Here is a 27,926-nt window from a genome sequence, read left to right on the forward strand (position 1 = left end):
AAGGGATAGCAGGATATGGCTCTACCGGGTCCTGGGGTGGGAACTGAACCTCATTTGCCTGCAGAAGCAGGGAAGTGCTTCAGTCAAATTGTACTGGAGGAAGTTCAACATGGTGACCATTGTGGAGGGCACTGAGAGAGAAGAGCAAGAGTGGAGGACAGGAGTCCCAAAATGTCCCCTCAGGGGAAATGATTCCTAGAGGTAAATGAGGCAGAAGGAACCAGGCTAGGGTGTTATGGAAAAGTAACTCAGGGCCTCAGGACTAGACATGGGGGAGGGAGAAACCAGAGTGCCCTGTGACTGGACTTGGAACTTAAGCCATTCTTCATGACCCGTTCTGGCTGTCGTCTCTCACAGTTCGCTTTCCCGAGTCTGCTCAGAGAAGAAATGTGTCTTGTTCTACAAGCAGAACTTTCTTCTTGCTTATTCAACACGCACTTGAGACTATTGCCTGCCCCAGAGTGTGTGGACAAGATGTCATACAGGTTCCACAAAACGTGTTGGCCTGCCTTTGTCTAATGTCTCTTTCTAGCAGCCGGTTCGATTGCAAACTCCTCAATTTGCCAGATTCCTCACGAAGAGCCGTTCTGCACAGCAGTTCTCAGCCCATCTTTTAGGTGCAGAAAGTTTTTATTTAAAATATAATTCCATTTTCTTTTAAAGCATCAGTCTAAGACCTTATATATATATATATAAAGGCAATGGGGCCCTTTTAAAAACTAGTTGCCCGTGAAATCCCAATCTACAAAACAGAATAATGACAGTTGCCTTTGCTTAAAGGGAAGGCTGAGCCCCAGGTACTTCTTTTTCATTTATCTCTAATTTCACTATCTACAGATCCCTTAGAGCACATTAAGCAATCTTGAAAGCATTGTTTTAAAACAAATATACTCTTTGCATCGCTGACTTCCTAATAGAACAATCAAATGCATCTTTTAAATGACAAGGGCATTTTATCAGAATCTTTGTGATAATAAGATTGAGTTGGTTCAGATCACTTGCATTGACAGGGGCAGGGGTCAAATTAATGTAAGTAGGCAAAGCCGTGGCTTTATTGGCCTGTGCAGCTAGGCAGTCTTTGAGTGCTGGCTACAGGCCAAGTTTTAGCCAGGTGCTAAGGTGACTTTTCTGAGTCATTCTCCCTAACCATCGATTGCTTCTAGCTTTGCCTGCTAACTGTTATCCCTGTTTACTCCTGCTGTGCTTGCTTTATCCTTGTAACAAATGTATTTAATTTGGGTGGTTGCAAGGTAAAGTCCTTACAGGTCTTGATCCCCAAAGACCAGAGTCCCTTCTCTTCAGCATTCATAGAAGAACTTTTGTTGGTACTTCTTGGGTCACGTGATATCTTAGTTTTGTTTCAATAGCTGTGGTCAAACACTAGGCAACTTGGGGAGGAAAGGATTTATTTCACATTACAGCTGGAGTCCATCACGAAGCCGAACCTGGGCAGGAACGCAAGGCAGGAACCCGGAGGCAGGAACTGAAGCAGAGACTAGGGAGGAATGTTGTTTGCTGGCTTGCTCAGCCTGTTTCCTTACACCATCCAAGACCATCTGCCCAGGGATGGCACAGCCCCCAGTGGGCTTGGCCCTCCCGCATCAATCATCAATCAGGAAAATGCCCTGCTGACTTGAGTCAGGTTGGCAAAAGCTAAAAATCAGGACACATGTCAACCCCTAAGCCAGTAGACATTCAGAAGTCATTATGATAGATAGCTCCTCCAAAATCCAGCCTGTGGTCCCAAGTGAGACAGCTCTCCAATTACACACAAAAAAGGTGTTGGGAAGAACGAAGAACTAGATGTCCCCTGCAGTGCCACAGGCTCTTTAGAAAAATGGTTTCCACATTCATACTGTATGCTGAGCGTTGTTGCAAAGATCAAAGATGGGAACACAGAATGACCCCTAGGACTGGTCATGAGGTGCCTGAATTTAACTTGGTGTGATGAGGTGAACCAAGCAGAATTCTCTGAGAGTCTGAAAGAAATAACATTGGCTGAACAGAGGAGCCATTCATCTTTTCCTGGGGAAATACGTATAACTTATTTGGAGGTGACATTTGATGGTGTTTCCATGGCAGAGAGGAAAAGAACTTTTCAGGAAGAAAAATAGTAAATCACAGAAGGGCCTGGAGACATGTACTGAGATGGGGTGTCAGAGAAATGTGGGCCCATAGGCCAGGCAACTGGAGTGACTCCTTCCTCAGTTTACCCACACTCCTTCCTAGGAGCCACCACCATCCCCCAGAGCCGTCACAGTCTGCAGAGGTAGTGTGCACTCTGGGAGTTCTGTTAGGTTTCACCACGGTGAGTTCTCTTAGGTTTCACTGTCCCAGGAGCTGGCCTACTCAAGCTGTATCTGCAAGGTCCTCCAGAGAACTCTGGCTCAAACCTTCCAGATCTCCTGAAGCACCCTTGTCTTGAGTATGACTTGCCCTTTCTCTCTGATCACAGCCCCATCCCATGCTCTCTGCTCTCATCTTTTCTTTCTCCTCCCCTACTCTGTTTCTCTGGGCGACTCATTCTCACCTTTCAGCTTCCTTAGGAGGAAGACCACTGCTTTGTAAAGAACACCAGCCAATCTATCTAGTCTTCTACTCTTAGAATTTTGTCTGCAACCCAAACCATCACGTGACAGTTCAAGAGTTTGTAGGAAATGTCCTCTGTGCAGGCTCCACCCACAAAGACGGTCACTTCCCAAGTAGGGGATCAGAGCCCTTTGTAAAGCCTTCCACAGTAGCATCAGTATGCAGCCAGCACGAGGACAGACTCAGGCTAGGCAGGCTCAGGGAGCACCTGGGCTTTGGGCCCTCCTCACAGAAGCTGGTCTGTAGCTGGCCTGAGTAAAGGTGTGACCTGTTTTGCATACCGTCCAAGCAGAAGTATAGGGCCTTAATAATCACCAAGACTCCACTGTGCTCCGGGTTAATGGCACATTCCCAAGCTTGTTAGACTGTTGTCTTGTTCTCAAAAAATTATGTTTTAGCCTTCTGGACATCTAATTTTGCAAATCAGTGTCGGGTACAGAAAGGAGCCTGTCACTTGAGCAGCACATTCAGTAATTTTAAAGGTCAAAGCCCCACATGGAAATGAGCTTTCAGCCATTGAAGTCCATTGATTTAAACACACATAACAGAAAATGTGTACTTACGGTGCAGGGCTATTTCTGCATATATAAATTAGCCCATTAGATGTACTGATAACCAATATCTCAAGCACTTACTCGCTGATCATCAGGGCAGCACGGTAGAAAAACACTGATAAGTGCAGAAACAGGCTTCATTTGAAGGACATTGCAATAATAGCTCTCCATGATAGAGTGTCTGCTTATGACAGACGTTCTGTGGCTGGGTGGTTTATCCCAAATCCACATGACAATCTTGCACAGTAGGAAATTTGAGCTCAGCAAGGGAAGGGATGACATCCAGGACATCCCAGAGAAGAGAAGAGAGCTAGACACCTACGGCAGACCCTGGGAGTTCAGATGCCCTCAGCAGCACACCCTGCCTTAACGCCCAAGTACAGAGAGAGCAACTGTGTGGGGAAGACTGCTAGGAGCACGCTGCTCACAGTGCAGTCGAGAATCTACTCTCATCTGTGACCCACAAGGAGGATTCTTTTCTTGGCAAAGAATACGTTGATTCCAGAAGTGATGTATGATGACTGGGGTTAAGTTATATTTGGGCACCTATTAGTTCAGATTCATTTCCTTATTTTTGCATGGTCTGGTTGGGTGACATTGTACAGGAAGTAAAAGACAAGTAATAAGCATTTAAGATGTGCCCATGTGTTTGCCATGGTCACTGTAGATCCTCAGTCACTCTGGCCGAAGGACTACTGAGAGCTTTGTTGCTGCTGCTGCTGCTGCTGCTGTTTTGTTTCCCTTCACACCGCCAAATGGTTTGTCTCTGAACTGTTTGGGCTCTGGAAGTAAAACCGACCCAGCTAGCAGAATGTCTGTCTTGATAAATCGGGAACAAAAAGACCCAAACTAATGGCTTCCACAGTGGAAGGTGCCCTGGGAAATAAACTAGAGAACAGAGGGACTGGGGGCTTGTTTACTATGACTCTGCGTATCCATTTGATGGGAAGTATAAATAGGTTTCTTTCCACAAAGGACCCGAGGAGCAGCGAATGGGGGAATAATTGACTTGTCTTGGTATGTTTGTGAATGTGCATTTTTTATCTGATGGTAAATATGCTGTTGGCCTTTGAGTCAGTCACCCACCATAAAATTTCCTCAGCCTCTTCTGCGCCAAGATAACGGACTCATCCCCCCACCCCAAGAAAACATTTCAAATTAGCATTAATCATCCCGGGTCTTGGTTTGGGCCCTACGGTGAAAGCCACCTACTGCCGCTGAATGCCATTCAGCAGGCAAGAAGTGATTTGCAATATAATTTAAATGAAGAGTTGGTTTCCTTTCCCATTCAGAACACACCAGTATGGAAAACTGATTGTCAGACATTCTGGCGATGCACATCAACTTGGCTATTCACTCAGAAAATGAAGTTTCCTGAGACACCGGTACATTTAATTTGGTTTTTTTTTTCTCTCCCTGTGAAGTTAACTTCAGCTTGTTAAATACAATGACTATCCAAGCCACAGAGAAACCAACACTATTAATTTTAATGCTTATAATGTAATGGAAGGAGATTATATTCATTTGGAATTTTTCCCCTTTTTAATAGAATGTTTACTTGCCCCGTTCCTTTTGAGTTAATTATTACTTTCTCTCCATAATGCTCTGCGTATTTCTGAGCAGCCAAACACTGTGCCTGTCAATGTCCCGAGTTTAAGAATTGGTGGTGAATCTAGCATTTCAAAACCGTTATTGCTAAAGGTTCAATAGCTTGGCAGCGTGAAGTGGGGATATATATGAATGATGGGAGTACATCTGGTCCCTCACAGAGCCCAGCCATCTATTTTTATAAAGTATTTCACTTTCGTACAGTTTCTTTCCTATGCTTTGATTGTCAGATTGAATGACTTTTCTGAGAATTATCTAGTCATAAGTTATGATTTGGTGGCTTTCCCTGGTTGCTTACTCGCTTTTCTATTTTTAGCTCATTGGCTCACTCAGTTAATAGACATTTAGTGACACCCACTTATGTCGGTGCTGGGTGTGAAGTATCAGGGACTGATGATTAAGACAAGTCTCCCTTTTCCGGGAACGTGGTGTTGAGTAAGAATTGAAACAAGGCGCTATAACACATGGGGCATCAGAGCAAGAGAATTGAGCATTAAAGATAACACCGGGTATGGTGGTGCACACCTATTCCCAGTTCTCAGGAGGCAGGCATAGGCAGATCTCTGTGAGTTTGAGGACAACTTTGTCTACATAGAGAATTCCAGGTCAGTCATGGCTATATAGTAATATAGTAAGACCCTCTTAGAAAAGCAACAACAAAAATTAAAAGATGATGGAGGGCACAAGGGGCAAGGCTCTCTGGAAAAGGGACTACCAAGCATGGATCTGTTGGGGATGAATCTTGGAGCCCTAGGCCTTGGCTTCCTCATGGTCATGGTGGAAAGATGGTAACAGCAGGAGAAGGCATTTCAGGTCCAGACTTTAACATGTGCAAGCTGAGGGGCAAAGCTGTTAGAAACTTTGACCTACTGTGTGTTTACATCTCAGCAAAGCCATACACAGTTGAAAGTGCATTCAACTTACCCATTTACAGAACATCATGCCTTGGATAGTCAGTGCCCTGTAGATTGCAGGTTGTTCTTCTGATCCCAGGATTGACTGGCACCTACACTTCGCTGCACAACCCAGCATGGAAGAGAGTACGTTCACACACTTGTCAACCTAGGGAAACAGCAGATTTCAAAAAGTGTGACTTCTACTCAATCTACATTGCTTTCAGCCACCACGGAGTCAAAATGCTATGACTGAGACAATCATGCCTGTATTTTCTTTTTTAAAAAAATTCTAATGGTGTGGGCTGACCACTCACAAAGGTCTCCATCAGTCTGGCACTGTTTTAGATTCTCTGATCTATAATCTGAGCCTTCTGATGTCATTTGGAAGCAGGCATCATGAGCATCCCCTTTCATAATGGAAACTCTTGCAAAGTTGGGTAATGAATGAAAGCACAGAGGCACTGGAATTGGTATCAATGGGAACTCAAAATCTTTTACTCCATTTAAAAGTCTACCATTTTAAACATCAGGCTCAGAGTTTCTGCCCTCAAGAGCCTTCAGTCCAGTCCAGGCTCACAGATAAGATGTGCAACTAATGACAGTCCTGTATGCCTATGCCTAGACACAACAACAGCACATACGGTTTGTGGAAAAGATCAGGAGAGATACAAAGTACATGCAGTATTGAGAACAGTGCCTGGTACACAGGTAAGCTTGTGCTAACTGCTGGCATTGTGGAGATTAACCTTTGAATAGTGGTAGCACCCAGTGGCACTAGGGAACTCAGAGATAGAGGAGTGTACATCTGAGGTCAATGGCTAAGGAATCCTGTAGAGTTAGTGGTAGTTGGTGTAGACTTGAATGGAAGAATCCAAAGGGAGAAGATTTGGGGAAACAAAATGATTACTGCAGCAAAAAGATCAGGATGCAGAAATGCAAGCTGACTGAAGGATTCCATCATGTTTAATAAAAGCAAATAGACCAATTTGATTGAAGTGGGATATCTATAAAAGAACAAATGAGATCAATCGAAGAGACAGGAGCTCTTTACACATCATGATGCCTGCTGAATGGAAGGCACTATTCATATTTAGTTGTCATAAAAACTTTCCTGAGGTTCTCAGGTCACTTTTTTTTACATAATGAGGTTCATAGAACTTAGGCAACTTTCATAAGGTCAGAAAGCTAAAGAATGGTAGACCATGGGCTGGAAACTAGAACCATGCTCTTTGGATTACACCACCCTTTCATTTTTGGATTTCATCTTTGAAATTTATTGTCAATATTTATAGAATCTTTTTTTCGGATGAAATATGAAGAAAAAAGTGAGAAAAATGTGTTAATGTGTTGACATGTTCTTCTTTGGGCTTTGGATATCATTCCACTTATCCTAATATTTCAAAATTTTCTTTCATCAAGATGGCAAGAACTAGCTGTTTGTTTGACTTCTTATACATCCCCCTCCCTTGGTTTCCTCTCCATGTGTGCCTGTTAGGGCACACATCATCAAAAATACACCATCACCTGGAGTAAGAGCTGACAGTTAAGACACTTGACTTTGAGTAAGGACCTTGGGTGCTTGAGCTAGAATCTTCACTCTTCCCTTAAAAGCTGTGGTCACAAACATATAAATTATGTTTGTTTCTGTCTCTCTATCTGTGTAATAACCATAGTAACCCTACCAGTGGCTTACTATTAATTAACAAATAAACTAATATATGTAATGGCTGCAACCTGCACTTAAAACACTCCTATCTCTCAGGAACTAGCAGCATAAGTATTGTCATAATTGCGGTTTCTATCTCCTGTCTTTCCACAAACGGAGTTCGGATCTGGTTGTTCATGAGCGTGGCCCAGTGCTGAAGAGAGCACTCAATTACAGTCACTGCAGATGTTCATTTGGCAACATCTGTCAAGATTTAAAACATACATTTAAAATATGATTTACTGTTATTCTTAAATTATTGTTATTTGTACATGTGTATGTGAGGGTAGGCACCCACAGAGTTTGGAAGAGGGTACTGGATGACATGGATCTACAGTTGCATGTGGTTATGGGCCCCCATCTCAGTGCTGGAGACCAAACCAAGGTCTTCTGCAAGAGCATTCGCACTCTTAACTGATGAGTCCTCTCTCTCCTCCCCAAATATACACCTCCTTTAACCTTTGCTTCCAATGTATTTACTCATACAGATAGACTCATGGAGTGAAGAATGTACTATGTGTAGCTTTAGGGGTTTGGGCTTGTGTGTGTATTATCCCATCTAAAATATTGAAACAGACTTTGAGGAACATTTGAGGTTCCGTGTGTTTTCCACACAGCCCAGTCCTTTGCTAAGGCTCAGCCTCCCATACATACTTTGGACCTTAGGCCTCCTCCCTCCCCAACCATTTGATACAAACTCCATTGTTGGGACCCTCTGAACTCAATCCTGGTATTCTCTTCTCCTGTAGTCTGCTCTCCAGACTGACGTGGGCTTCTTTCATTGCAGCTGCTCCCTGCCTCTTCTCCATGATTCCTGACTTGTGGGCCTGGAAGTCTCAGAAGAGCTTCATTGAATTCCCTTCCATCCAGACCCTGGGGACTCACCTCCCCTAGCATCGCCCCTGAGCAGCCTGGACACACTGACTGGACCAGTTGTTAGGATACTTGTGAGTCCAATACTTGGTTCTTTCATAAAAATATTTCAAATCACCCCTTAGCCCCTGTGACTCTCTGATTTTATGTTTCTCTGTTCCCCCCTTTCTGGAGCTCGCTGTCAGCTCCAGAGGGAACACATCAGGACCTTCATTTGTTTAATCTCTGACTATGGACTAAGGTAGTAAGCAGCAGGGACCAAGAACCACAAGGTGCGTGCTTTGTCCTCGCATATGGCTCCATTCAAGTTACTCATTTCCCACTTAGACTGGGAACTAAATGGATTAGAATAAAACCAATTTGAGGGGAAAAGGAAATGTTCACAGGAATAGAAATAGAAAGTCTTACTGTCTTGGCTACCTAAGATCTGTAGTCCTCGCCAAGGAATTTAAAAAGTAATGTTTCTTATCATAAGGGACAGAAATACCCGGCTTTCTGCATCAGTAGATATGAAGATTAAAAGGTCTGACCGTATTAAACAATTTCGCATAGCACCAGGCACTCTGGGCAGCGCTCTTGGCCTTATTACCCTGCTTCGTGGGGCTATTTCAGGCCCAATTTAAGAATACAATGCAGCCTGGCTTTGCAAATTGACATCCTTTAATTTAAGCTGTCTTGTGGGAGAATTAAGAAATTATGGAACAATTATTCCCCCTCAGTTGAAAGCTGGATGACATCCTGAGATTCTTGTACATTAGCCATTTGAATTGATTAAGTCACGTAATTGAATTACACCTTTGCCCCATAATATCTCGTGGCAGATATGTTGGTGTTTCCTGTTGGGGAAATGCTTTCATAAAAATAGAACAGGGTCTGGGGTCGCAGACTGACCTGGGTGGCAAAGAAAAGCTCAGAGCAGGTGGGGGTACAGTGAGGCTTGTGGAGGTAGCAGATTGAAAGAGGCCGCATGTGTCTGGCATCACGGTGGATATTCACAGATGAAACTGTAGCAATGAATGGAGCCCGTCCTTCCCAGCTCTTCTTCTTCATCATCCTTGAGCACTTAGCTTGGGGGTGTGCCGCTCATTTCAAAGCTTTGGCCAACATTGCCAAGGAACAAAATGCTGAATTTGGGGTACCCTCCTTTCTCCTCCATGGTTCCCCACAATTCTTCATCAAAGGTACCTACTAGGAAGTTGACAAGCTACCTTCCCTAGGCAATAAAGCTGAGCTGAAAGCCATTCCCAGCTGATCTATGAGTGAGGGAGAACACATACTATTTGCTGCATGAGGTTTGAGCTGGACTTGGACGTACGGTTGTTTTACCTTCTGAAATAATTTCTTTTCTAGCCTAGCCTGGAGAGAGGCAGCCAATTTTTAAAGCTTCACCCATAAATAGGAGTGCTGGCACTACCTGTGTCTTTAGAGGATTCTATGTATGAAATCCAATTTATTTATTTATCTTGTTCAGAGAGTTGTATTCATTAAACACAACTCTCCAAGTCATAGATACGTATTATATACAAAAGCTAGGCAGTAGCTAACAGAGAAAAAGTGGTCAAAATGTATTCCTATTTTTTTAGCGGTGCTTAATAAAGTAGAGGGGAAATGCCCTGCTTGGAAAGTAGAAAGCAGACCAGTAGGGATCAAAAAGCATGCTGGGAGGGGAGGGCAGCGGGAGAAGGGTAGACAGCTGTGATGGACGTATGACACATGTTTTTTTTTTTTTTTGGAAAATCACAGTGAATCCTATACACTTGTGCAATTAATATGTGCTAATAGTTATGATAAGAAAAATAAACTGAAAACAATTAAGTCAAGTGTTATTTTTTTAACCTGAAGACTGGAGAGATATATGCAGGTATAGCCCTGTTGACAGGAAGTACAGGGAGGAGGCAGTGGGCTTTCCATTTCATTTCTCTCTGAAGTCTGTGTTGCCCTAGCTGCCCCTGCCCCCCTCACCCTTTCCCACAACATCCACTTGGAACCCAGCCGAGAAGAAACCTCTTAGATTCTCATCCAATGGTCAAGCTGGCCATGTGCCTTTCATTGGCAAACTCCTGTGAAAAAAAAAGGTTTAAAACATGGTTCTGCTGCACCCCGCCCCCGCCCCGACTTCCAGCTCACTGCCACACTGCGCAGCATTCTGGGGCTTCGAATTCTTTGTCTGTTCTGTGTGGCAGGAGAATCGCTCACTCTTTTTAAAAAGCCCTTTACCTTCTCTTTGCCTTTATCAAAGAACACTCTCGGAGCTTTCAAACCCAACGGCGACTATCCTCCTGACTATTTCTGTGTGGAAGGGATTAATCAAGTCTGTCAAACACTGAGCAGTAAAATCTTTAATATTTCTAAAAGGTTTAAAGCCTGCATATTTATCGCATGCATCATTGAGAATAATCTTTCTATATATATATATATATATATATATATATATATATATATATATATATATATATAAAATTAAGCACTCATGGTGAAATCGTGTGGCAATGAGCGCAGTGGGTGAGAGGCTCATGCAGGACCCTGTTGCGATGTGCAATGGAGACTTCAGTTCCAGCCATTCTCTGGCATTATCTGGCTAGGAGCAACCCATCCACCCCTACCTGTGTTTACACTAAGGTTTATGCTGGAATCTGAGCATTCGGGTGCTCCAGAGAAAAAAAAGGAGGCATGAACAAGACACTAATTCCTGCCGAGTGCTTGCTATGTGTGAGGTATTGTATCTGCATGCCTGAGGGCATTGTTACAGTTTTATTTTCAAACACCCTTTTGTCCTGGCATTATCGAACTGATTTATAGATAAAGATATCAAGGTCCCAAGAGGGAAGCAATTTTCTCAAGCTCCCATAAATGTCCATTTACAAACCTGGGATTTGACCCTGTGCCTGTCTAATTATTTCGTTCTATGTGCACAGTATGTGCTTAGTCTAGAAAGGTGGCCACTTGTCTTAGTTAGGGTTTCTGTTGCTGTGATAAAATTCCATGACCATAATCACTCTTGAAGAGGAAGGGAGGAGCCGATTTCAATTTCAGTTTACAGCTCCTAGTCCATCACCTGGGGAAGTCAGGGCAAGAATTCAAGGCAGGAATCTGGAGGCAGGACCTAGAAGAGCTGCTGAGTAGCCTGCTTTCCATGGCTTGCCCAGTTTACTCTCTTACACCACCCACGGCCACCAAGCCCAGAAGCGGCACCACTCACAGTGAGCTGGGTTCTCCCTTCCCAATCCTCAATGCAGAAAACACCCCACAGGCTTGCCCACATGCCAGTCTGGTGAAGGAATTCTCAATCTCGGCTTGCTCTTCTCAGACAGATGACTTTAGCTAGTGTCAAGATCACAGAGAACTAGCCAGCACACCACTCAAGTGTCGTCAAAGGCAGTTAGGGCTGAGACATCTGAGGGCTTTTAAAGATTCGTCATCATTTTACAGACAGAGAGGCAGTATAGCTAGCTGGACATGATTCTGAGACTCTGCGATGCTTAATCTAATAGTGGTGTAAATAGTTCTTAGAGCAGAGATTCACTCGTACTAATATGACAGACTTGTATTTTGTTACATAGGAAGTAGTCTAATGTAAACTACTCAATCACCCTGTGAAATGATATTAGCACTACTGCCATTTGACAAATGGAGAAACTGAGACCCAAAGGCATAAGTTATGTCTAGGATATACAGCTAAAGCAACTACATTGATGCTCTAACTCTGTTCCTCTTATTCGAGAACATTTTCACTGATATTCTAGAGATGTATGTATGTCACATGCATCTATATTCATACACATGAATGTATTCCCTATATAATGTGTATATATAATATATACACACATTATGTATTCACATTGTATGGGGAATACATTCATGTGTATGAATATAGATGCTCATGACAAACTGGTGGTAGCCAGAAGTCATCCTTGGATATGCATCCTCATCATCCAGCTTATTTGGGGACAGTATATCTCTGTTGCTGTCTGTAGTCATGCCAGGCTGATGAATCTGAGGATTCTCTTGCCTTCTCCTCCCATCTTGCTGCATGAGTACCTGGTTTTACAAATGTTGTCCTTGTGCCCAGATTTTATGTAGGGTCTAGGGATTCAAAGTCTGGTCTTAATGCTTGTGTGACAAACTCTGTACCCACTGAGTCATCTCTCCCCTCCTCCACTAATATTTTAAAACCATTTGTTATATGCCTGAGAACTAGAAAAAAATGAAAGAGTTGGAATTTTATTGGTGAGAAGTGTACAATTTCTAGAGTGCTTTATCAGTTATCAAAATATGCGGGATTGAAATTTTGATGTTTTGATTTGGAAATTTTTATAAACACTTTTCATTTAGAAAACATAAAAGAGTTATGTGTTATTTTATGAGTGTGCATACATAATCATGTTCAGCTTTACTGGCAAATAAAAGAAAGTTTTGAAGCTTAAAAAGACTTCAGAGACCTGTGCCTCTGGATTTCAGATTTGACAGCTGAGGTACCAACACTGAAGTGGTGTAACCAAGTCCATACAGCATCCTGTGATGGAAAGAAGGATTTCTTCCTTCTGATGGGATGAGTGATGTAAAGCTAGGGAAGTTTTTATAGGAAATGTACAGGTTGGTATCCAGAAAGGAAATGATGATTTTAATCATTGAAAAATATTCAACAAGTAATATTAAAATGGGGAAACGGAAGAACTGCATGGCGCAATGACAACTGATGGCCCCATAGGCAGGGGGCTCGTATGGAAGCTCAGGTTTGTTGTTTCAATAAAATTAAAATTGGTTATATAATTGTATATTCTTCGACTGCAACCATAGTGAGATATGTACATGATTAGCCCCCTGAATAGCCAGGATGTGACTTCTGTCTCCTCTACTTCATGCCACCAGTTTGACATGAGCTAACAACTGGAGGAAAGGCCCAAGGATAATTCTAGAAGATTTGCTATTGCAACCTTACCTTATGTATATGTAGTCCTCTCTGTAGCTACCAAATCTATAGACAGAGTAAAGGATGAGAGGCGCAAGAATGGCTTTCTCCTTCTAGGCTACCAGGAAGACAATGAGTCCTCTTTTGAAATTCTTTGGATGGACAAGATATTTACCCAGCTCATATACTGCACCCTGTAAATAACATCCACAGGGGAAGAGAAGTGAATTCTCCGTGTTCCTGTGAGCTGCAGCCTGCTCTGGAGGACCTGCACAGGCACTGGCCTTTTCCTGTGTCCATGTGTTCTATGACATGGGCTTGTTGTAGGAGAAAACTCTCACATGCACTAAGAGGCGGAGACCTAGATCTTCTTCAGACAGTGAAATGTATCTTAAGTGCTGCAAGTTGGCATTCAGAGTTCTTGAGGGTCCCATTGATTCTCTCAGCACATGCCAGCTTACTCCCGCACATAGCCTTTCATGTTGGACACTCACCTGGGCACAGTTCTGTCAAAGGTCATGCTGGCCAGCGGAGAGCAAGAAGCTAAAAACATCAGCCGAGGTCCTCAACCTGGGCTTGAGGACCTTTGAGTGAATCAGAAACTCTTTGCAGTAGTTAGAAAGTGTAAAGTTGGCTTCCTTAACAACTCTCCCCATTTTTAGTCTTAAAAAGTCTACAGTTTAGTAGAACTGTAGGGTATTGCTCCACTCAGTGCACCCATTTGGAGAACTGGGTTGTTTTCCAGCCTTTCTTCTGTTACCATCATCTTCTCACGTTCCGGAAGTCTTGAAGAAAAAGACAGGAAAAGGAAAATGCCACTTGATGGGTTTGGAGGGGTTCTTACTGAATATGGTATGCTTTCTGTCTAACTGTATATTCCGTTGGTGGGAGGTCAGCCATAGAACCCACTTAACTGGGAAGGAACGGCAAATGTAGTTTAGCTATATGCCCAAGAGAATAGGTGACAATATGCTCTCTTATCTCAGCATGATCCCTTAACTGATTCTTATTAAAATATACACAAACCTTCCTAGCCATGTCAAAGGGCCCCATCAGAAAGTCTGATATTCTGGGGTGGGAAGGAAGCTCTGCCGAGCATTTCGCCACCATAAAATGTCCAGAGGAGTTTTCAGTGGCAATACAACTTTCCACCCCAGGATCCCTCTTCTAGTATTGCATCCTCAAAATAGATAGAACAAAGATTTGTGAGCCAACACATTCATTTCCATAAAGTTTCTCGGGAGTTTGAAAGTGAGCAAGAAACAAACTTTCACAAAAGAGAAAATGGTTTCAGTGTTTCCCCCTTTACGTAGGTAGTAATTAGATACAACTACTTTCCAAAGGCTCTTTAATGTGGTTAACGACATATAGACAGACGGGAGGAACGAGAACCTCACCACAATCTTTTCCTTGCAAACATATTCTTAGGTGCGTCATCACAGACCCCCAATGAAGGCTAAAAACAGCATTAACACCCAACAGAATTTTCCCCGAAGTGGGAAAAGAACACCTTTCCATTGTTCTCCATGTGTGTTTTCTTCTAAACTTGTATATCTTTTGTAAATATGAAGAGAAAGACAAGGAGGAGTGTGATGGCTCACCAGGTAAACGGTTTACCTTCGAGGAATGAGGATCAGAGTTCAGATCCCCAAATTTCACATAAAGTTGAGTGGATACGGTAGTCTGCCTGAAGCCCCTGGCACAAAGCTGGCTTGTCAGATGAAGTAATGCACTGAGTTCCAGTTTCAGCAAGAGTCACTGCTTCAATATATAATGAATGGAACCATTAAGGGAGCCCCTCGGTGTTGACCCGACCCTCTCTACGCACAAATACACATGTCTGTGAACATGCATACACACGCAAGCATACAATACACACATACAATGCCAAAAAGCAAGATAATTAAAAAGAAACTTTAACAAAGTAGGAAAAATGGCTTTGGATGCCTGAGTCATTGAGAGACTTATCATTCCAAGCATCTCAGGATGTGATCAAGTAATGTCCTGCAATTGTATGAGAGAGAAGGGGAAACAGGAAGCTTGAGACCAGAGGACACTATGGAGGTCAAAGGTTACACAGAATATGATGCACATAACACTTTTCTTATCTGGGCTGGAGAGCACAAGTCTCAACTTTAATTGCTTTTCATAGTTAGGACAATTACTGGCTGAGTGGTGTATGCCTATAATGCCAGCATTTGAAAGGCGGGTTCGAAGTTCAAGGAGACCCTCAGCTACTTAGCAAGAGTACGCTAGCCTGGGATACACGAGACTCTGTCTCAAAAGTAAAAATTCTTGAACAGGTAACTGATTTAAAAACTCAAGAAAGTAGCAATGGGTTCAAATTTTGAATTTCTGTCTACTGATTGTGGGACTTTCAATATATAACATCACTGCTTTGAATGTCCCTTGTAAAAGTAGAAATGATACCTTTTGGGTATATGGCTAGAGTGCACTAAATATGATGATATCTTCAAATCTGTAATTCCCACGCTTTTGCGTAGATGAATTTCTATGAACATGTATATTTGTATTTGTGTGTATATATGTGTGTAAATACCATACATCTCCATCTGGGAACATGTAACTAAACTCAGAGGGGTGCCCTTTGGGATAAAAGCCCCTTTCTTATTTCAATTCTTTTGGTCCCCTGCAGGCTTTTTCCCTTATCCCCTGCCCTTTTTTGCCCCAGACTCCACCTGAAGTTTTTTTTTTTTTTTTTTTTTTGTGGGAAACCATGCCTGGAGCTCCCACCTGTAGTGAGGAGAGTTACTCCTGGGACCCCTCCCCATCTCCTTTCCTGTAAGCTTTCAGTTTAAGACGGGCAGCCCAGGCCCACTCTACCCCCTGCTCGTGTGCCAACTCTGAGACAGCAGGCGTGAACTTGCCTAAAGGTTTTAAGAGAGACATTTGGAAGCAAAACAATTCTGGGTTAACATTGGGCATGGGTAGTTCAGGAGTTCTTGTGGCGCTCCCCAGTGCTGTAAATCAAGATGAAAGACAAGCATGGCATCCAGACCCATTGTCCTAATTCTGTCTGTGCTACTCACCACAGAGCACACAGCAGTGCACGAATAAGGAGCACACATGTGGAGTATTGGGCACCAGACTCTTACACCCAGGGATTATCCTGGCGTCATGCTTCTTTCAGCAATGAATTCTCTTTTCCTATTTTTTTTTCCCTCCTGGACATATCTATATTTATACAGCTGCTCAACTGGATGGAGAAAGTGCTATCCGTATGTGATTTGGGTTGTCTGCAGTCTTTCTCCTGCACAGAGGTAGGGGTCGGGTTGGCTGAGACTCTTCGAGGGTCCTTGAACATCCTGCCTACAGGCCTTCGGCATCATTAAAATTGTGCTCAGTAACTTCTAAGAGAAAATATGCAAGGAAATAGCTCATTTGCAACTTAGAACTCACTCGAATCCTAGCCTAGTCTCCAATTTCTGCTGCCAAGAATCCTATTGCTGATTATGCTGGATGCCCCATAAATTAATGAGAACTGGACTCAGAGGTGACAACGATCGCTGAGCCTGTGGAGCAGAAAATGCAACACTAATACATATGTTTCAGAAATGCCCCTTTGTCTATATATTTGGAGGAGAAAGTGCTGATGAGGATCAATTTCATATTGACTTTAAATTTTTCAATTGACCCAGAGCTCTTTTTATTAAGTAATGCACACGAGAACGGTTCATCCCGAGCCCACTTGATGGCTTGGAGACTTCTCTTCAGAATCCAGTAAGCTGAATAGAATTTGAAATGCAATTCATCCATGTATTCTTTTATTCATTCTTTAATAAATATTTATTGAGCAGCTGCTATGTGCTTAATTCTAGAAAAGAAGCTAGAATATGAGTAAGACGCAATATGCCCTCAAGGAATCTAGACTCTAATGAGCTTGACAGACACCTCAACATACAGTCCTGCTCGGAGCAGGTGCCTCATGGTAGTGAGGTGTCGAGGGGGTGAGAAAGTACTAAGGAAAGACTCACAAAGAATGTTCTGGGCACTTGACAGATACTAGCTCTTGTTGAATGAATGAATGAATGAATGAATGAATGAATGAATGAATGAGTGAGTGACTAGATGAATGGATGATAGGGCTCTTCAGTTGGGTTTTGAAGCACCATAGGGTTTAGTTAAGCAGTAAATAATGTTAAGGGCATTTTAGATTGAGGGAGCCTAATGTGTAAGACAAGAAGATCTGGTATTTTAAATATAGCCCAGGGCATAAGAGGAGGCAGGAAGTAGGGCCAACTGTTCCAGAGCATCTGGAAGAATCTCAGGTGCTAATCCAGCAATTATGCAAATGGGTGTGTATCTAGAAGGCACAGTTCAAGGTCCTAGGGCTGCAGGGACCAGTATGGCTCAGCCGTGATTGCTTCCTGTGTTTGGAAGAGAGATGAGAAGTAAAATAGGAAACTAGTGCTCTTATCTTTGAACATTTACCTGGAAGGGCAGCCCGGTAGAGGACCCAAAGGCCTGGCCTCAGAAAGACGTGGTTGGAATTCTGTTTCACCAGCCATCATCAACAATACTTGATTCTGGAAGCTTGGATCCCCCTGCTGTGTCTTCAGCTTAACTGAGTGTTGGGCAATATGTTGTGTTTTCTCTTCTATGGCCTTCGTATGGTTTTCTCAACTAACCTTTTTCACATCCTTTTTCACTGTCTGGATGCCTGCAAGTGGTGCTGCTCTGTTTTGTCTTTTAAGTCCTAAGCAAGTCTGGGCAAACATGAGTGAAGGCGTAAGTCACAAACAATGCCACACCGGTTTGGAATTATGATTAATAGGGTGGTATTTATTTAAAGGGGAAAAAACTTACAGATCACTGTCAGCCCTCTGCGTAACCAGGAAGGAAGTCAAGTCACCGGCGGAGCAGGAAGTGAAGAGAGAGAGGAGAGGGAAGTGGCCGCTTTTTTAAAGGGAGAGAGACCACACCCCAAGGGGCTGGTATCTCAGCGGCGATAGGCTGGAGGAGTGGGAGGACCTCCCGTAACACCTCCCCCTTCTGTTTAAATAAGAGAGTTCTAAACCTACTATGAAATTATATACAATAAGTACAAATATCCTATTCTAACTAGCTTAGGTCTTGTATAATAAATAAATTGGCCAAGTCATGAGAGAAAAGTAACTACATCTATATAGTCTTCAACCCCATCGAAGATCTGAGAAGGGAAATAATGTTACCTGGTTAATTAGGAAGTTCAGTAAAACAACTTCCAAAACATGCAACAAATCACAGAGACAACTAGCTACCTAGGCAATCACCCAAAGTCACATTAGCAGTGTTGAAGCAACCAACTTTGGCTAAGGCCTAACATAACTGACACACCATTTTCAAAGGCAAGCAACTTTTCAAAACTATCTTACCCTGTCTTGGCAGGATAAGACAGCCCTGTTTTATCCATTGATGCATGCTCTGTATCTTTGTCAGTGGTTGAGGTATGGGCATTTCTTTGCCCCAAGGCCAGTTCTGCCAAAAGGAAAGGCTCCAGGTGGAGTGTCTTTGGTGCTCAACATTCTCTCGGGAATAGAGTGGTGTTGCCAGGAGCAATTGTGTCTCACTACCACAAAACTCTGAGTTAGATTAAAGGCCATTTTCTACAGCTCTTTGAAGAAGTTGAAGACTATCTATACTGAGTATAATCTCTATATATCTAAAGAACCTGATTAGTCTAATTATAAATGACAAACTTAGATGACTATTAGTCTATATAATTCTCAATATCTATCTAACTTAAAGATTAAGACAATAAACAACTGTGAAACAAATGAGGACAATGACCTCCAAATATAAACAATGTACAAATATACATTGCAGTAGGTAAATATATATCAATACACAAACATTATATAAGTATCTTAATCAGAGGTAGAAATGTACACAGCAATATGGTAAATATATACAATACAATATATGTCAATACATAAAAATGTTTTAAACAAGGTAGAAACATGCATGCATACAATAGTCAATATAATTTAACTTTGTATCAATATACAAGAATCTATACCAATATATTTGTCTAAAAACAGTAACTCACAATTACAAATCTATTATCCCATCATCCCTCTTTTTTTTTTTTTTTTTTTTCAAAATGATCCCTGAGCTTATAAAATTCCTCCCCCAACCCTCAATCGTATACTAATTATAATCAACCCCTAAATGATGTCCCTAAACCCAAGGGCAAACTTTACTGGGAGAGGGGACGTCGTCCTCTAGAATTACTTCCAGCTGTCATGGGGGCGACGTTCTTTCTGGGGGATCCTGTGAAAGTAAAATGATGGTTAAATTTCAAGATCAAGTCTTTTAATATTGCCAATAGTCTCTGAGTATTTTGTGCAGGTCTGGCCAAAATGTTGTATAAGATGTGCACCATTTCAGCTAACCAAGTTGGAACTGTCTTGTGCAGCTGGTACCCAAAGCAGGTCTTGTTGTAGCGCTATCAGTATCATGACGTCATATCAACCAGGTGGAGTTGTTGTTATGGGGCCCCATCTTCTTCCTGGAAACTTCAAATGTCACTTCAGGAAAAACTCATTGTTCATTATGAAAAACTTAAGCATTAATCATATAGACATATATATATATTCAATGAAAGACATGATAGATATATTCAATGAAAAGTATGATAGATATGAAGAAAAGCAAAGATGTTTTCTAAACTCATATTTCTTTCTGTCCCACATCATGGCTCTTGACATGAGACAGAAACTCCAGAAACTCTGGGTTTTTCTCTTACTAACAGGCTTGGAATTGGAGAGGGACTGAGCCAGAGTCCAACTTCAAAACCAGCTTTATAAATTTAGAAATATGGTTTAATATTACTTACACATCCCATTCAGTTTTCTTGATATTTCCTATCGGGCAGGTATTTTTCCATCTGTCAGTATCCAAACATCCAGGGTCCCTTGAATTTCTCAAAGATGAGTGTTTTCCTGTGGAGATAAGAACAGAACCCTGCCCCCATTCTATATGTTTTTCTTACCACCTGTATGAATATAATCATTGTGGATGAGTTGTCATTTCTCCTTTCCAAGAGGTTTCTCTTCTTCAAATCGAAACTTTATTAATTTTGATGGTATCCACAATTTTTCTTCTCCTGTGGAAACAAGAGCAAAACCCCTTCCCCAACGTAGCACATCTCCTGGCTTCCACTGAGAGGTCAGCACATCTTTGAAATAAATCGGTTGATTTAGTTCAGCAGACTTTTCCATTATCCAATGTCTCTCTGCTGCTGTCGTTCCTTTCTCATTAGCGTTAAGAAAATTCAAGGTTAATAAAGCATTATGTAATCTATTTCTGGGGGTATTTTCGGTCCCTTTCTGTTTGTTCAGCATATCCTTTATAGTACGATTTGATCTTTCTATAACTGCCTGACCTGTAGGATTATTTGGTATACCTGTAATGTGTTTTATATTATAATAATCAAAAAAGCGTTTCATTTTCTTAGATACATATGCTGGACCATTATCTGTCTTTATTTGCGCAGGTATACCCATGATGGCCATAACTTCCAATAAATGTGTGATTACTGAATCAGCCTTTTCTGAGCTCAGGGCAGTAGCCCATTGAAAACCTGAATACGTGTCTATGGTGTGGTGTACATATTTTAATTTACCAAATTCTATAAAGTGGAACACATCCATCTGCCAGATTTCATTTCTCTTAGTGCCCTTTGGGTTACTCCCTGCAGGCAACGGTGTTTGATTATAGAAAGAACAAGTAGGACATCTCTTTATAATGTCCTTAGCTTGTTGCCAAGTAATGGAAAATTCTTTCTTTAGGCCTTTACTATTGACATGATGCTTCTTATGAAATTCTGAGGCCTGCAACACACTTCCAATCAATAATTGATCAATCTCAGCGTTGCCTTGGGCTAGAGGACCAGGCAGACCTGTATGGGACCGGATGTGTGTTATGTACATCGGACAAAGCCTGTTCCTGATTATTTCTTGTACCTGGATAAACAATGAAGTCAACTCTGTGTCATCTGGTATAAATTCAGCGGTTTCAATATGCAAGATAACTCTTTCTGCATATTGTGAATCTGTAACTATATTAAGAGGTTCTTTAAAATCCCTTAGCACCATAAGAATGGCATATAATTCTGCCTTCTGGACAGAATTATAAGGGCTTTGTTCCACCTTACTCAATTCATCTGACTTGTAACCTGCTTTCCCTGATTTATTTGCATCAGTATAGAACGTACGGGCTCCAGTTATTGGAGCATCACGTACAATTCTAGGAAGAATCCAAGAAGTTCTTTTTATGAGGTTAAGTCTACCACTTTTGGGATAGTTGCTATTAATTTCTCCCAAAAAATTAGCACAAGCTCTTTGCCACGGTTCATTGTCTTCCCATAACTTTTTTATTTCTTCAGTAGTAAAAGGCACTATAATTTCTGCTGGGTCTATACCTGCTAGTTGACGAAGTCTCAGCTTACCTTTTATAATTAATTCAGAGACTTTTTCCACATAAGTTTTTAATTTTTTACTTGGTTTATTAGGTATAAATATCCACTCTAAAATAATATCTTCCCTCTGCATTAGAATCCCTGTAGGAGAAATTCTGGAAGGCAATATGACTAGGATGCAGCTAAGATTTGGGTTCACCCTATCCACATGTGCCTCCTGTAATATTTCCTCAATCATTGTCAGTTCCTTTTCTGCTTCAGCTGTCAGTTCTCTTGGACTATTCAAATCTTTATCACCATCTAAGGTTTTGTTTAAATGAACTATTAGATCAGGTGTTATCCCAACAGCTGGTCGTAGACTGGAAATGTCTCCTAACAATCTTTGGAAGTCATTAAGAGTCTTTAACCGGTCTCTCCTAATTTGTGCCTTTTGCGTTTTAATTTTCTCTAACCCTATTCTGTAACCTAGGTAATTAATAGAATTTCCTCTTTGAATCTTTTCAGGGGCAATTTGTAATCCCCACCTAGGCAAGACTTTCTTTACTTCTTCAAACATCCTTTCTAAAGTATCTTTATTTGGATCAGATAACAAGATGTCATCCATGTAATGATAAATAATGGACTTGGGGAATTGTTTACGAATTATTTCCAATGGCTTATTTACAAAATATTGGCACAGTGTAGGACTATTGAGCATACCCTGTGGGAGGACAGTCCATTGATATCTCCTATTGGGCTGAGAATTATTATAAGTAGGCACTGTGAAGGCAAATTTTTCTCTATCCTTTTCTTGTAACGGTATAGTGAAAAAACAATCTTTCAAATCAATAACTATAAGAGGCCATCCTTTTGGTAACAGAGAAGGCAAAGGAATTCCAGATTGTAGTGAGCCCATAGGTTGAATTACTTTGTTGACAGCTCTTAGATCTGTCACCATTCTCCATTTACCAGATTTCTTTTTTACAACAAACACAGGAGAATTCCAAGGGCTGGTTGATTCTTCAATGTGGTGAGCATCTAGTTGCTCCTGCACCAGCTGTTCCAATGCCTGTAGTTTATCTTCAGCTAGAGGCCACTGTTTGATCCATATTGGCTTCTCAGTTAGCCATTTTAAAGGTAGGGCTGTTGGTACCTCTAAAGGTTTGGTATTTGCTGTATGTTCTTGTACAGCCTGAATGGCTAGTGACCTTTTTCCATAATACCTCATCATATACTTCCCAGAATTATGAGTTCCTGGAACTACAGGAATGTTAATCTGGGTATTCCATTGCTGTAGCAGGTCACGGCCCCATAAATTTATGGCAATATTGGCTATATATGGCCTTAGTCTTCCTATTTGCCCTTCGGGCCCTATGCATTCAACCCATCTTGTGCTTTGTTTTACACGAGATAGGGTTCCAATTCCCAGGAACTGAACATCTACCTCTTGAAGAGGCCAATTCGGATGCCAAGATTCTGGGGTAATGATACTTACATCCGCACCTGTGTCTAATAAGCCTTCAATAAAAGTGCCATTTATACAGACTCTTAGCTTTGGTCTTTGATCATTAATAGAAGTCTGCCAAAATATACGTTTACTCTGTCCAACTGGGTTTTTTGACTCATCCTCCACATGGATTTCATCATTTAGACCAGTATTACTTTTTACAGCAGAAATTGGAGCTTTTAATTTTCTTGGTGAGGCACGTTCTCCACTGTGACTGGGAATGACTGGGCCACTGTTGGCTTGGGGGCCTGCGAGAGGCCCCTCAAGGAGTTTCCCGACGGTATCGGGTTGCCTTGTTTGTCTGTTGTTGACCTGCATTCATTGGACCAATGTCGGCCTTTACCGCATCTCCTACATATACCTGAAGGCCTAGGTCTCCTATCTTTGTCATTCCCAGAGGAGATAATATTCCTAGAAATTCTGTGCCTGCAATCCCTTTTCAGATGTCCTAATTTACCACAATTAAAACACCTGGCAGTTTGATGTCTCCTCATTGCTGTGGAAATCGCTTCTCCTACCCAAGATTCATCGTTATAGCTAAACGTCTCAACATTCATCGTATGCTGAATCCATTCATCCATAGGTGCTGATCTAGACTTTAAAGGCCCAATTATCTTTTTGCATTCTATGTTTGCATTCTCAAAAGCTAGAGATTCAAGAAGTATTCGTCTAGCTTCTGGGTCTGTTACCCCTATGTCCAGAGCCTTAATTAATCTTTGCAAAAAGTCAATAAAGGGTTCTCTCTGTCCCTGCCTAATTCTGGTATATGATTCAACCCTTTTTGCTGGATCTTGTATCCTATTCCAAGCATTTAAAGCTGCTTGGTGACATAGACACAGTACTTCATCATCATAAAGAGCTTGGACCTGTGGATCAGCATATTCTCCTGCACCAAGAATTTGATCTTGGGAAACCTCAATACCTTTTGCTCTTCCTTGCTGTTCCATATGTTTGGATTCTTCTCTAAAATAAATTCCAAACATCAAGGAAGGTCCATTATCTAAAACTGCAGACACTAACTGATGGAAATCATGGGGGGTAGCTCTAGCATTAGAAGCCCAAGTCCTTATCATTTCCTTTACGTATGCAGAGTGCAAGCCAAAATTAACAATAGCTTGCTTAATTTCTTTTAGATCATTCATTGCTATTGGCGTCCATCTAGCTTCTCTGACTCCCTTTGAGCCTTTAGAAGTTGACGCTTTGTCAGAATTAAGTATAGGGTATGCTGCTAAAACCTTTGGTAAGCCAGTTCTAATAGCTGGTGTTGGCATTGTATCCTGTCCTTGTGCCTTATTACTCTGTTCACCAGCTCCAATCATTTCTTCAATCATTTCAAGTCTTTTTATTATTGTCTCTTTTGAATCCTTAATCTCCTGACCTGCATGAGTTTCTAGTAAAGATTGTATGGTTCTTAGGAGTGCCATGATCTTCCTAAATGATAGAATATGCAAAAGAATACTAAAACCTAGTAACCAGTAAATTAAGTTATCCCCATAGTCATATAAACCTTGCATGATATAACCCATTGTATTGGTAACCAGAACAGTAAAATTCGCGTTGGAAACGGGAACTGCCATATTACCTATTATCCAGCAGGTGGCGCTGTTGCCAAGTCTCGACGAAAACACGGTCCTGTTTCAGAGTCCGCCTAGTATTTGTTAAAAACTGGAAAATGTAAGTTGCTCAACAAAGTAAATGTAATTAAATCAATTCCAGAGATGGAACTAGAAACCAGAATCCAGGGGTAGAGAAGAGCAACCTGGAAGCCGCTTATGCCTCCACGTGATAGAGTCACCCTGAGGGGTTGCAGCTTTCAGCAACCGCGTGCTCTGGTTCGCGCCACTTAAGAGCTGTGCTTGCAAGGGGGATTTAAAAACGACTCAGAAAAGAGCAAACCAGGCGGGCAGAGACTACGTGGGCCTGTGGAGTTTAAATCCACAGGCAGCGGCTGAGGAAGCAAGGGCTCCCGCCAAGCTGAACAAGCGCCCGCCAAGCCGAACTTGCGGCCGCCAAGCCGAACTTCCGGCCGCCAAGCCGAACTCGCGGCTGCGAGCCGGGAGAGGTTCTAAAACCAAACGTTGGGCGCCAAATGAAGGCGTAAGTCACAAACAATGCCACACTGGTTTGGAATTATGATTAATAGGGTGGTATTTATTTAAAGGGGAAAAAACTTACAGATCACTGTCAGCCCTCTGCGTAACCAGGAAGGAAGTCAAGTCACCGGCGGAGCAGGAAGTGAAGAGAGAGAGGAGAGGGAAGTGGCCGCTTTTTTAAAGGGAGAGAGACCACACCCCAAGGGGCTGGTATCTCAGCGGCGATAGGCTGGAGGAGTGGGAGGACCTCCCGTAACACATGAGCATCTCTCTCCTGAGCCCCTGCCTCTGGGACATCCTCCCTGTGCTGCGCATAGCAGGTTGGAATCTTGTTGGATTCTCCTGGACTTGACTCAGTGTCTACAGTGGCTGGTTGATTTATGACTGCTTGCTCCTCTGTTTGATCCTAGCACAATCTGCTATGATGTAGCGGCTGCATTCCACTCACCTGCTGGTATCTTCATGTTTGGTCAATAGCTTGTTAACTACTCGGAGGACAGGGCTGCCCTTCCTGGCTAACATCGAGAGTGGTCTCTATGGTAACTGCATCCCATCAGAGATTGTGCTCATTCTTCAAGGTTTTCCTCATCTATTTCTCTCTGGTGACTTCTGAATAACCTGTACCGTTTGGAGCCCTGTCTCACCCTGCCAGGAAGCTAGTGCTGATTGAAAGCCTCACAGAGGAGCAGAACAAGACACACTGCTTTCTTCTGGCTTGCTCTGTGTTGCATTTGGGCCAGGCCTGCTGGGACTTGTCAACCCTCCTTTACCATCGCTCTTTGTGGCGGTCCCCAGCTACTGCTCTTGGTCTCACTCAGAAAGCGTTGCTGAGGTTTTCCCAGATCTCCCTGCTCATTAATGCCTTGTCACAATTGCCCCTGAGTCCTGCCATTCTGTGGATACCTTTTCCTCATCTGCCTTTGTTTAAGTCTTTCTCTATCATCTCCTCAGAACTGACTCCCAAGCTTTCTGTTCTTCATCTGTGCCAAAGAAAAGCTGTCAATGATACTCATGTAAATTGCTCACATATAATATGGGGAAACCATCATTTATATGAAATAGGACTCTAGAGTATTCATTCTGCTGATGACATCAGGGCTCAGCAATAGCACAGGTGGTAACAAACCCCATGTGGAGAGCTGTGCTCCAGGTACTGTGGTGAGCTCATTACATCTTTACAATGCCCTAGTAAGGAAGGTACTATTTTTGTGTTGTTGTGTAGATGAGGAAACTGAGACTGGAGAGTTTAGGAATGTGCCCTGGGGTTCTCACTGCTGAATGGGAAGTCTAGTACTCATACTCTGGTTCAAGAGTGTTATTGTGGTGGTCTTGCAAATTTTACTTTTTTAAAGAAGCTAAGCTAAGATATAGATAAATAACTATAACTATATATATATATATTTCAACTCTATCTCTATGCATTTATTGATATGTGTCCATAGAGTGATGAACCAATACTTTAAAATTATTCTCAATTTTTTCAGCTTAATACTATGCTAAAGATCAACTTTAAAATTCCAACTCCCTCCAGTTTAGTTGACTGCAACAAACTTCTTTCACCTGGGCTTGTTCCACACCTTGTCTGCAGCTCTTCTAGGCAAAAAACAAAAAAACAAAAAAAAAAAAAACAAAATTCCAACATCTTGGAGGTCTCCAGTGAAATCCAGGCTTCACCTTCATAACTTTACACAATAGCCTCTCTGGGCTTAAATGCAGGGACATACCAGAACATGCCTGAAGCTACCAGGTTCTGCTTCTTGATGGCACTGGAACTTGGCCCCCTCTTTCAACTACATTTGGCACAGTTTTCTTTTCTTATGGTTCCCTTCTTGGTTTCAGAGTCCCTTTAATCCCCTTGATTATTTTTCACAATGTGGAAGTTTACCTGGGTGGGGTCTTGCCCTGAGGTCATCATTCCCTTTTTTCCCATCTAACACCAGGCTTTACTTTATAAACCTTTTATCTCTTTGATCACTGGACTTAGCACTATTCCATTTCTTCATGCTCCAGTTTTCTTCACTGTGTGTTTTTTAGTTTTCTTTGTCCAGCTTACACATTTATATTGTAGATCTGAGTAAGTGATTACTAATAGCCACGTGACATAGTCAATACTAGACATCTTAAAAATCTCCTCTGCCAGTGAGATTGATTCAAAACTCTTTGACTTAGCCTTAGATGTTTTGTGGACAAGAGCAGAAAGCACTTCTTTACCTTCTTTACAAGAACATCACAAGAATGGTCTTTGAGTCACTTTCTGATATTCGTCCCCTCTGAAACATCTGGCTTCAGGCTCCCACAGTTCACACTGTCCTCAGCACTGTCTTCTGGTTCTTACTAGATGACCCATTAAGCCCCACTTGAAGCATCCAACCACTGTTCTAGCCCAATGTCCGAAAGTCTTTATTCCTCCAACAAATACTATGGTCAGGACTGTCACAGCAACACCCTACTCCCGGCACCAACTTCTGTATTAGTCACTATTTGATTGTTGCGAAGAGACATCATGAAGAAGGCAATTCATAAAAGAGAGTATTTCATTGGGAGCTTGCTTACAGTTTGAGATTCTCAGTCCCTTATCATCCTGGTGAGGAGCATGGTGGCACACATGGTGCTAGAGCAGGAACTGAGAGCAATATTCTGGTCCCCAATCTGAGAGGAGAGACAGGAGATGCTGGGCCTGATGTGGGCTTTTTGAAACCTCAGACCCAGTGACACACTTCCTTCAACAAGACCACTCCTACCCTAATAAAAACACATCTCATAATCTTCTCACATAGTGCCACTCCCTGAG

The 27,926-nt window shown here is 42.1% G+C and overlaps 1 protein-coding gene across 4 annotated transcripts in view; it reads left to right on the plus strand.

Annotated features, from left to right (window-relative positions):
- Dab1 (DAB adaptor protein 1) overlaps positions 1 to 27,926 on the plus strand; it is a 1,119,830-nt gene that overhangs the window by 319,769 nt on the left and 772,135 nt on the right. For 3 of the 4 annotated variants that reach the window (XM_075945172.1, XM_075945177.1, XM_075945174.1), the window contains exon 2: positions 8,140 to 8,299. The exons of the other annotated variant lie outside the window; for it this stretch is intronic. The gene's annotated coding sequence lies outside the window, so the exon portion shown is untranslated. The remainder of the gene's footprint in view (positions 1 to 8,139; positions 8,300 to 27,926) is intronic. 4 annotated transcript variants of the gene reach the window in all.

The sequence above is a fragment of the Microtus pennsylvanicus genome, chromosome 13, assembly GCF_037038515.1.
Source record: "Microtus pennsylvanicus isolate mMicPen1 chromosome 13, mMicPen1.hap1, whole genome shotgun sequence".
Lineage (NCBI taxonomy): Eukaryota > Metazoa > Chordata > Mammalia > Rodentia > Cricetidae > Microtus > Microtus pennsylvanicus.